Genomic DNA, 12,906 nt, shown 5'->3' with positions numbered 1-12,906 from the left:
AAAAATGACTTTAAAAATAAGTTTCCATCATTCGATCTCCCCATCATGAGGGACGCCATCAGATTTAACAGAGGCAAAGCTGCAGCCTCGCCTAAACGAGCAAGAAAGCGGCAAAGATTCAGGAGATTTAGAATCACCTATAACCTTTGCAGGTAAAAATTTGGAATGTAAAAAACTACAGGCAACCACACTAACTTTGCATGTAATAAATTAGAATATATCATACCAAATTGACAAAAAGTTATACGTTTCAAAAAGCTCGCGAAAAAATACGAGGTGGAAAAATTCTGAAATGGGACTTTAATCATTATACTATTGAATGAAATAGATAGCTTTTTCTACTCAATTAATGCACCAAAAAAGCATCAATCTTGTTAGCTAGTCATTAATGACTTGTCAAAGTACTTGAGATTATACTGCTTATGTAGCCTACCGATTCAAAAGTACCATGAAATTAGCACTTTAGTAAGCGATTTGGGTCGCAAAAAAAGTTGCAATGCACTATAGGGGGGATAAATTACCGGTTTTTCAGATATTGACTTTGAGGGTAAAACAAATTGATCTGATTAGTCAAAAAAATCAATGAAAACCGAATAATGACTGAAATTCTACGCTATTCTTTTTATATCCATTGTTTTCTTCTATTTCTATATCTGCCATAACTAGAAACGGAGCCTGGTACCCAAAATACCCAACCGAAACTTTTTTATAGAATCAAGTTCCACGGTACCTACAACTCGATTTCAACTCATTGAAGTCAAACTTTGTGTTGCCAGACCAAATGACAAAACTGACTCCCTGCAGACCATTGAGATCAGAAACAGTCGATGTGCTTGACTCTACGTTTACATTCCTTGATAACATTACCACCAGTTTTGCCATATGCTTGTGTGTCAAAACGAACAATATCATTATGATCGAGAACAAAAAAAAACAGATTTTGAGCTGTACGTCGTCTTCAGAAATGGCAATGACAAACAACTAATTGCTTCAACTTTATCGTTCGTTTGACGAATTTGCTTGTTGTCAGAATCCCAGTATACATATTCTACATTCTGAACCAGAGAAACGATCATTAATGGGATGTGATTAATCGGAGGATTGATCTTTGGGTAACTGAACATTTTCAGATCCGGGTCAAACTTCAGAATATGGTAGTCTGCCAAAATCAAAATAGGTTGATTACCTTTTTGGAATTGACGAAAAACGAATAATTTCTTAACATCTTCATCTGCGACGAATTTTCCAATACTAATTACCCTCTTAGCCTCGATATCAGGAAACCGCGGTCGCCCGCTTTTCGACTCAATTAATTCATCAAAAAGGCATCAACTGTGTTAGCTAATTATTAATCACTTGTCAAAGTACTTGAGATTAAACTGCCTATGTAGCCTACCGATTCAAAAGTACCACCAAATTAACACTTTAGTTAGCGACTTGGGTCGCAAAAAAAGTTGCATTGCACTATAGGGGGGGGGGAATTATCGGTTTTTCAGAAATTGACTTTGTGGGTAAAATAAATTGATCTGATTAGTCAAAAAAATCAATGAAAACCGAATAATGACTGAAATTCTACGCTATTCTTTTTATATCCATTGTTTTCTTCTATTTCTATATCTGCCATAACTAGAAACTGAGCCTGGTACACAAAATACCCAACCGAAACTTTTTTTATAGAATCAAATTCCACGGTACCTAAAAATCGATTTCAACTCATTGAAGTCAAACTTTGTGTTGCCAGACCAAATGACAAAACTGACTCCCTGCAGACCATTGAGATCAGAAACAAAGTCGATGTACTTGACTCTACGTTTACATTTATTCATAACAATACCACCAGTTTTGCCATACGCTTGTGTGTCAAAACGAACAATATCATTATGATCGGGAACAAAAAAAAACAGATTTAGAGCTGTACGTCTTAAGAAATGGCAATGACAAACAATTAATTGCTTCAAATTTATCGTTCGTTTGACGAATTTGCTTGTTGTCAGAATCCCAGTATACATATTCTACATTCTGAACCAGAGAAACGATCATTAATGGGATGTGATTAATCGGAGGATCGATCTTTGGGTAACTGAAAATTTTCAGATCCGGGTCAAACTTCAGAACATGGTAGTCAGCCAAAATCAGAATAGGTTGATTACCTTTTTGGAATTGACGAAAAACGAATAAATTCTTAACATCTTCATCTGCGACTAATTTTCCAATACTAATTACCCTCTTAGCCTCGATATCAGGAAACCGCGGTCGCCCGCCTTTCGACTCAATTAATCCATCAAAAAAGCATCAACTGTGTTAGCTAATTATTAATCACTTGTCAAAGTACTTGAGATTAAACTGCCTATGTAGCCTACCGATTCAAAAGTACCAACAAATTAACACTTTAGTTAGCGACTTGGGTCGCAAAAAAAGTTGCATTGCACTATAGGGGGGGAAATTATCGGTTTTTCAGAAATTGACTTTGAGGGTAAAATAAATTGATCTGATTAGTCAAAAAAATCAATGAAAACCGAATAATGACTGAAATTCTAAGCTATTCTTTTTATATCCATTGTTTTCTTCTATTTCTATATCTGCCATAACTAGAAACTGAGCCTGGTACCCAAAATACCCAACCGAAACTTTTTTTATAGAATCAAATTCCACGGTACCTTAAACTGGATTTCTACTCATTGAAGTCAAACTTTGTGTTGCCAGACCAAATGACAAAACTGACTCCCTGCAGACCATTGAGATCAGAAACACAGTCGATACGCTTGACTCTACGTTTACATTTATTGATAACAATACCACCAGTTTTGCCATACGCTTGTGTGTCAAAACGAACAATATCATTATGATCGGGAACAAAAAAAAACAGATTTTGAGCTGTACGTCGTCTTAAGAAATGGCAATGACAAACAATTAATTGCTTCAACTTTATCGTTCGTTTGACGAATTTGCTTGTTGTCAGAATCCCAGTATACATATTCTACATTCTGAACCAGAGAAACGATCATTAATGGGATGTGATTAATCGGAAGATCGATCTTTGGGAAACTGAACATTTTCAGATCCGGGTCAAACTTCAGAACATGGTAGTCTGCCAAAATCAAAATAGGTTGATTACCTTTTTGGAATTGACGAAAAACGAATAAATTCTTAACATCTTCATCTGCGACGAATTTTCCAATACTAATTACCCTCTTAGCCTCGATATCAGGAAACCGCGGTCGCCCGCCTTTCGACTCAATTAATTCATCAAAAAGGCATCAACTGTGTTAGCTAATTATTAATCACTTGTCAAAGTACTTGAGATTAAACTGCCTATGTAGCCTACCGATTCAAAAGTACCACCAAATTAACACTTTAGTTAGCGACTTGGGTCGCAAAAAAGTTGCATTGCACTATAGGGGGGGGGGGGGGAATTATCGGTTTTACAGAAATTAACTTTGAGGGTAAAATAAATTGATCTAATTAGACAAAAAATCAATGGAGACCGAAATATGACTGAAACTCTACGCTATTAACAGGACAAAATAGCAATTCGAAATAAAAAAATCTTCCTCCAGCAGTATTTTCAGCGCGCATGTTTCAATTGATTAAATTGAGCGGAATTAATTTTCAAAATTAATGCATTCTTGGAAAGGACAATCTACGGTTGGTCACTTAAGGTCGGGGCCAACTTTTTACGATTATGCTTAATTGACTAACTTTTTACGGGTATGTGTAGTTCTCCGATCACACCATGGACAAAAAAGCGACACTAAAATAAGAAGAAACACCGTTTTGGCAGTTTTAAGGCATATGCTCGGAATATTTGTACATGCACACCAACCGGCTATTCTTCTTATACTTGTCTTTTATTCAGGGGGATTATTAACATCGACCGAAAAACTGTTCACCACAAAGAAATGTATGCTCCGATTCCATAACGCTTGCTGATCGCACGTGTAATTTTTTTCATTCGTTAAAATTCTGTTTAAAACATAACTAAATGAGATCTATATCAGTGCGTTATTTCGCTCTTAAAAATTGACCGAGCACAAAAAAGAAGTTTCAAATTCTAAATTCCCATACGAAGTTTGATTTATTACCCAAAACTACCCGAAACAAACCAGTAATTCATCAAAGATTTCACCTATAAATGAACACGGAATGACACATCAGAGGATAGATTAACTGATAATGTTGCCGAAGCAACTACATTTTCCCAATCTTTAGAAATCAAAAGTCACTGTGATCAAACATTTGTAATCTCTGTGATATAAACACTCTTGAAACAAACCAGAACTAAGAAAGTTGACTCTTGGAGCCATGTTTTGACCTAAAGTGACAAGTCAACTACATGTTTTGGCGAGCAAAAAAGCCGATCTCATCAACTTTCGTACAGCCTTACAGATCACAGAGTTTCTTATATAGTAAAGAAGGAATACAATCCCCCCTTTTTTGAATTTTCGGGAAAATTTCAGCAAATAATTTGGTTTGGTAAATTGGTTAAATTCTACAAAACAGCGAAACAACACAGCGACACAATACAGCGATATAATACAATTAATCCAAAGATACAATACAGTGGTACAAATGTATTTTTTGGATATGTTTTGAATACTCTTTCAGAAGATTGGATTCTCATCTCGCAATTGTATGATACTGACAATCAATATACACTGATCAGGTTGTGAATATTTATTCAAAAATTGGATGCTTTTCTTGGTTTGAACTACTTCTCTATTCAGCTGGAATTTGGGCTTCTCCTTCATAAATACTAGAAAAAAAAAGAAGAATCGAAAACAAAAGGAAGACGAATAGTTGAACAAAATACAAGCTGAAGAAAACCAAGATTAGATGTGGACAAATATATTTTTTTAAAGTTTAACCCCGAATTGTCTCGTTTTTTTCACACACTTTCAAAAAATCCAGAAAAAAAACATACTCGAGCCTTTTGTTTTTTGTAGTAGTTTTCGTTGGTCGCTGCCTTAAATATTTTTGACAATTTATCAATTTATTTCAAACTCTTCCCAAAAAAAAAAGAAAAAGAAAACTGTCTTATTAGACTGTGATAGAGATAGCCAATTTCTGAACACACTGAGAACAAACAACCTTTTGTAGTTTTCCTTGACAATTCATCTTGTTTGTTGTAATTTTACTTCGCAAAATATAACAAGTATCTTGGTTCGAAATTTTGTACGTGAAAGCAAAAGTTGAATTTGAAGAGAAAACGAAACAAATAACATTTCCTTGCATTTTTTTAAAAACAATAACGCTTCTTGTTAAAGTGTAATTTGACATATCAAAAAGTAACAAATATACTGGCACTTGATGCTGCAGACTTGAAGACTATGTCTACTTAAAAAATTTGGCTAGAATTCCATTGAGCACAACAAAAAGTCTTTTTGACGACAGTTCACGGAACAACGCTTTGTTTGTTTTTCAATTTTTGATTGACTTTAATTACGCATGCCTTAATTGTAAAACATAATAAAAAAAAGAATAAAAAACCCTTAGACGGACACTTAAAAAAAAAAACTTTTCTAAATCATAGACGATTCCTGGTTTTGTTTAATTTTCCTTTTTTCTAACTGATTTGCGCATCGCCTCGGTTTTTTAGAGCCGTTCTCACAATCTACATACAACAGGATCTTCGACGATCAACTTCAATAGCAACAGAAAACGATGTCAGCGTGGAACAGATTTCGCATTTGCCAAATGCAGCTCAATGGATCTCTCGACTTCTTGCAGAAAAAACTCTGCTCAGTAAAATCAACTCGTTCTTTGAGTTCGTTAGTCGCAGCAGCAGAATCCAGACTGCAGGAACTGAATCAATTGTCAGCGGAAATCATGGATACCGGATCGCCCGAACAAACTAGGTTTGTCACGGCAACAGCTACAGACATTGCAGTACGCCTCTTACAACTACAGAGTGACATCAACGATAACGATTCACTAACTCAATACAACGCGCAACTTATCCACGACTTCGAGAGAAGAAACACGAAATCACACAACGCGCACGCCGACATGGCCCCATCATCAGTTACAGACAATCATCGAGCAGAAACAAGCTATTCACTTCCAGACGATCGGCGAGCAGAAACAAGCCAACACTTACAACTTTACGACCCAAACTGCGGATACAACAACTTACATCATCGTCCAAGACATTCTCAACCTAATATGAGCTCGGCAATAACCCACAACTATTCCGAAAGCAACGAACATCCGACAAACAGACAAGATGTTGTCACAGAGACAAGAATTTTCGACAGCAGCCCTCATCCCCCGTCGTTTGCAAACAACAACGCTTTTTCTCAATGCCAGCAATACAAACCAATGAATGTCAATAACTTCGGAGATGCAGGTGCTCAGCTGAGTACGGATACAACAATCGAGATCGACGACGATGTAAGTTCGGAAACTGTAGTCTACAACCAACAGCAGCCCAATACAGCAAATAGCACAGTCCAAACAGCAGGGTTGCAAAGTCCATCGTTTGCTTTTACAATTCCGCAACCTCATCACCTAATGCAACCGGGACTACACGAGCAGCCTAGCGACAATATCGATCTCAGAACCCATCTCACAACAAGCACCTACAGTTTTCCACAAGAACAAATTTTCCAATCTCATCAGCAGATACGTTCAACTGAACAATCATCACACCATAAGTTACCGAGCCAGAAACAGCAAACTGGAGAACAAACAAACTCTTACACAGATCAAGGTTTCTACAGGCCTTACAACCCCAACAACCAAACTATAAATGATTTTCATTCAGAAAAACATATAGCGGCATCCTCTTGTATAGCGCAAACTCCTGTAATGCGAACTCAAGGACATCCGTCAGTATCAACTGAAGCCTTTTGTCCAACTTACAATTTAGAAAAACATGCATTAAACTTTGATGTTTTTCCAAACAATTTCAACGGTAGCGGATATTCTCATCAGATCTCGAAAGATATCGATCTAAACCTCATTACTACAACGACAACCAAAACCTCGGATTTAACATTCAGATATCCCTTGACGCAAACAACCTCTACATTTCCGTATCAAAGTACCTCGCAAACTAACTCAGTCATACCAACGCAACCTTCATGGCAACCAATGATTCCCATGAATCCGGTTTCTTTAGTACCGGAGGCATCAACTTTCCCACAACCCAAACTGCATCCTTATATGCAACCAACATTCAGCATGCATCAACAGACAAGGATCAACGCCGCGTCGATAGCTTCTGGACTAAGTTGTAATAACGCTTTTCTACCAGATAATAGAGAGCAAAGAAGCAACCCTCACCAATCTGCAAACTATTTTCTCCAACCATCTTTGATTCAAACCATTTCGCCACAAACAACATTAACAGAGTTTAAAGGGCAAGTCAGCAATTATCCTCAACTTACCACCTATTTTGACATAAATCGAGATAACAGAGACAAAATTGACTTCAAAACCACGGTCAAGTTACCACCAATTCAAATTCCATCATTTGATGGTAATCCTCTGGCTTTCCATGACTGGTTGAACATGTTCAATGCCACTGTTGATAGCAATACAACCATCAGCGATACACACAGAATTACCTACCTACAAAACGCCGTGACTGGCAAGGCGAAAGAGCTAATCAAAGGCTACTCATGCAACCCAGTCTTCTATAAACCAGCGCTAGAGGATCTTAAATCACGTTTTGGCGATACATTTATTGTCGTCAACGCGTATATAAAACAATTAGAAAAATGGCCAGCAGCCAACAAAAGCAGTCATTCTTTTGTTTCTTTTGCCGCCTTCCTGAAACAATTGGTGCAAACCTTCAAAAATCTCAATTTTAATGCAGATTTGAATTCCTCTACTTTGACAAAGCTTGTCAAAAGCAAAGTCCCACAAAATTTGCTTCTTAAATGGACGGAATACACCGTGCGAAACGACATACAGTACACAGATGTTCAACACTTACAAAATTGGCTAGAAGTGCATGCGAAGACCTACGACAAACTTCACAATCAATTTCCATCTTTCAACAATGCAGAACCGTCAACATTTAGCAGCAATGCCCTAGCGCCCTGTTCCTCAAACGTTATATCAAGCAATCCGCAGGCTTCTAAAACAATTGGACCTGAGAATTTCAACCAATACAGAACAAAGCGCAAGCAATGCCCTTCTTGTAAGAACGAACATAACATCATGCAATGCCCACAGTACAGTTCTTCTACGCCACCTCAACGCTACAACATCGTAAAACAACTTGAACTTTGTGTCAACTGCTTAAGCCCTCATCACCTCCGAACTACTTGTGTCTCAAACAACCGTTGTCAAGAGTGCAACGGATTTCATCACACAAGCCTTCACGACCCAAACAAGTTTAAAAAATCAACTTTCGTTGTCAACGCCCATCATGACTTGTTTCACAAAACTATGCACCCAAACATACAAGAACCAGTTTGGGGTTCCGACAATTTTTGTAAAACCGCACCCCAGGAAACCGGAAAATTTAATCAGCAGTCTGCAGATTTTAACCAAAAAAGCAAAGAGTACAAACCTAAAAGTAGAAGGTTTCCAAACCAACCAGACCTAAGCCGATATGGTGCCCAGCACTCTAACAAATCAGAACATCAGCGATCAAAAACAGAGATGTCATCGCAACAAAGCAAAGACGCAGCATGCGCAGAAAATCAGGAAGGATTCACTGCCTGTGAGTTTATCAGTTTTTGTTCAGAACAACCTCAATGGTTTGAACAACTACAACTTATGCCGGTTTCACTCTGCCATGGTGAAACGAGCACAACTACTTATGCATTAATTGACCACGGGAGCCAATTTAGCTTCATCGTTGATGAAATAGCAGATAAACTACAAATTCCATCTATGGAACACACATCAATGTCTCTTCGTTATATCGACATTGATCATGAAATGCCAGTTGCAAAGGTTGATAATGCTGTTCACATCTCACCGCATGACAAACCGGATGTTAAGTTTTCAATGAATAATTTGTACAAAACTCCTTGCTTAAACATACCGGCGGCAGATGTGTTTAATTTGAACGAGATTTGCAGCTCTACCGACACACTTCGCCATATTCATTTTCCACACCTCGATCATGGGAAGATTGGAGCTTTGCTTGGTGTAAACTCATTCTTGTTTACATATCCTCTACACGTTATTGAAGGGAACAACTTTATACCTTCAGCTGTGCAGACAAAACTTGGATGGACATTAGCCGGCGAATACCAGCTGAACAAAATTAGACAACAGCGACACTCATCCAAAACAAAACATCGGCCCTTTGTCTTCCACGTTTCTCGCAACAAAACAACAGAGCAACCTCTTGACTACCTTGTACAGCAGTTTTGGAAAATCGAGGAAAACGGAATCACTACATTCAACAAAAACTACAGCAGCGACGACAAGTTTGCTCTCCAAATCTTGGATAACACGACAAGACTTGTAAATGGACGATACGAAATAAGTCTTCCCTGGAAACCCAACTCAACTCTCAGCAACAACTACTGTGTAGCTCTGAAACAATTGCAATCATTGCAGAAAAGACTCGGCGAACTCAAGGACATCCGTCAGTATCAACTGAAGCCTTTTGTCCAACTTACAATTTAGAAAAACATGCATTAAACTTTGATGTTTTTCCAAACAATTTCAACGGTAGCGGATATTCTCATCAGATCTCGAAAGATATCGATCTAAACCTCATTACTACAACGACAACCAAAACCTCGGATTTAACATTCAGATATCCCTTGACGCAAACAACCTCTACATTTCCGTATCAAAGTACCTCGCAAACTAACTCAGTCATACCAACGCAACCTTCATGGCAACCAATGATTCCCATGAATCCGGTTTCTTTAGTACCGGAGGCATCAACTTTCCCACAACCCAAACTGCATCCTTATATGCAACCAACATTCAGCATGCATCAACAGACAAGGATCAACGCCGCGTCGATAGCTTCTGGACTAAGTTGTAATAACGCTTTTCTACCAGATAATAGAGAGCAAAGAAGCAACCCTCACCAATCTGCAAACTATTTTCTCCAACCATCTTTGATTCAAACCATTTCGCCACAAACAACATTACCAGAGTTTAAAGGGCAAGTCAGCAATTATCCTCAACTTACCACCTATTTTGACATAAATCGAGATAACAGAGACAAAATTGACTTCAAAACCACGGTCAAGTTACCACCAATTCAAATTCCATCATTTGATGGTAATCCTCTGGCTTTCCATGACTGGTTGAACATGTTCAATGCCACTGTTGATAGCAATACAACCATCAGCGATACACACAGAATTACCTACCTACAAAACGCCGTGACTGGCAAGGCGAAAGAGCTAATCAAAGGCTACTCATGCAACCCAGTCTTCTATAAACCAGCGCTAGAGGATCTTAAATCACGTTTTGGCGATACATTTATTGTCGTCAACGCGTATATAAAACAATTAGAAAAATGGCCAGCAGCCAACAAAAGCAGTCATTCTTTTGTTTCTTTTGCCGCCTTCCTGAAACAATTGGTGCAAACCTTCAAAAATCTCAATTTTAATGCAGATTTGAATTCCTCTACTTTGACAAAGCTTGTCAAAAGCAAAGTCCCACAAAATTTGCTTCTTAAATGGACGGAATACACCGTGCGAAACGACATACAGTACACAGATGTTCAACACTTACAAAATTGGCTAGAAGTGCATGCGAAGACCTACGACAAACTTCACAATCAATTTCCATCTTTCAACAATGCAGAACCGTCAACATTTAGCAGCAATGCCCTAGCGCCCTGTTCCTCAAACGTTATATCAAGCAATCCGCAGGCTTCTAAAACAATTGGACCTGAGAATTTCAACCAATACAGAACAAAGCGCAAGCAATGCCCTTCTTGTAAGAACGAACATAACATCATGCAATGCCCACAGTACAGTTCTTCTACGCCACCTCAACGCTACAACATCGTAAAACAACTTGAACTTTGTGTCAACTGCTTAAGCCCTCATCACCTCCGAACTACTTGTGTCTCAAACAACCGTTGTCAAGAGTGCAACGGATTTCATCACACAAGCCTTCACGACCCAAACAAGTTTAAAAAATCAACTTTCGTTGTCAACGCCCATCATGACTTGTTTCACAAAACTATGCACCCAAACTTACAAGAACCAGTTTGGGGTTCCGACAATTTTTGTAAAACCGCACCCCAGGAAACCGGAAAATTTAATCAGCAGTCTGCAGATTTTAACCAAAAAAGCAAAGAGTACAAACCTAAAAGTAGAAGGTTTCCAAACCAACCAGACCTAAGCCGATATGGTGCCCAGCACTCTAACAAATCAGAACATCAGCGATCAAAAACAGAGATGTCATCGCAACAAAGCAAAGACGCAGCATGCGCAGAAAATCAGGAAGGATTCACTGCCTGTGAGTTTATCAGTTTTTGTTCAGAACAACCTCAATGGTTTGAACAACTACAACTTATGCCGGTTTCACTCTGCCATGGTGAAACGAGCACAACTACTTATGCATTAATTGACCACGGGAGCCAATTTAGCTTCATCGTTGATGAAATAGCAGATAAACTACAAATTCCATCTATGGAACACACATCAATGTCTCTTCGTTATATCGACATTGATCATGAAATGCCAGTTGCAAAGGTTGATAATGCTGTTCACATCTCACCGCATGACAAACCGGATGTTAAGTTTTCAATGAATAATTTGTACAAAACTCCTTGCTTAAACATACCGGCTGCAGATGTGTTTAATTTGAACGAGATTTGCAGCTCTACCGACACACTTCGCCATATTCATTTTCCACACCTCGATCATGGGAAGATTGGAGCTTTGCTTGGTGTAAACTCATTCTTGTTTACATATCCTCTACACGTTATTGAAGGGAACAACTTTATACCTTCAGCTGTGCAGACAAAACTTGGATTGACATTAGCCGGCGAATACCAGCTGAACAAAATTAGACAACAGCGACACTCATCCAAAACAAAACATCGGCCCTTTGTCTTCCACGTTTCTCGCAACAAAACAACAGAGCAACCTCTTGACTACCTTGTACAGCAGTTTTGGAAAATCGAGGAAAACGGAATCACTACATTCAACAAAAACTACAGCAGCGACGACAAGTTTGCTCTCCAAATCTTGGATAACACGACAAGACTTGTAAATGGACGATACGAAATAGGTCTTCCCTGGAAACCCAACTCAACTCTCAGCAACAACTACTGTGTAGCTCTGAAACAATTGCAATCATTGCAGAAAAGACTCGGAAAAAACACCGATCTACAAAATTTATATGGAAAGACGCTAGTTACGGACCTGGAAAAATCTTACGCGCAGCCAGCAGTTTCTACCAAAGAAGTACCTTCTAGGTTGTGGTATCTGCCTCACCACGAAGTCGTAAACCCTAACAAGCCGGGAAAGGTAAGGCGTGTCTCAAATGCTGCCTCCAAATTCAAAGGCCAATCTCTAAATTCTAATCTGCTAACAGGCCCAGATTTGCTCGCAAATCTTACTGGAGTCCTTCTGCGGTTTCGTGAGTTTGGTATTGGGACACTAGCTGACATTGAAGGAATGTTTATGCAAATAAGCATAAAAGCAGAAGACCGTTCCTCGCTACGTTTTCTCTGGGATCACAAATATGTTATAGGACATTACCAGTTTTCAAGACTAATCTTTGGAGCAACTTGCTTTCCATTTTGTGCTATCTACATTCCACAGAAATGTGCCAAAGACAACATCGTGAAATTTCCGCTTGCCTTTGAATCCGTCAAAACAAATTTTTACATGGACGACTACATTCACTCAGCGTCTTCACCCAACGACGCATTGGAGTCCGCTTTCCAGACCAAAGCAGCTCTACAGCAAGGCGGATTCAGACTAACCAAGTTTGAATCGAACAGCACTAAGGTAC

This window comes from Symsagittifera roscoffensis, chromosome 7 (genome assembly GCF_963678635.1).
Source record: "Symsagittifera roscoffensis chromosome 7, txSymRosc1.1, whole genome shotgun sequence".
In the NCBI taxonomy this organism is placed as follows: domain Eukaryota; kingdom Metazoa; phylum Xenacoelomorpha; order Acoela; family Convolutidae; genus Symsagittifera; species Symsagittifera roscoffensis.
Note: the sequence above shows the minus strand (reverse complement) of the source record.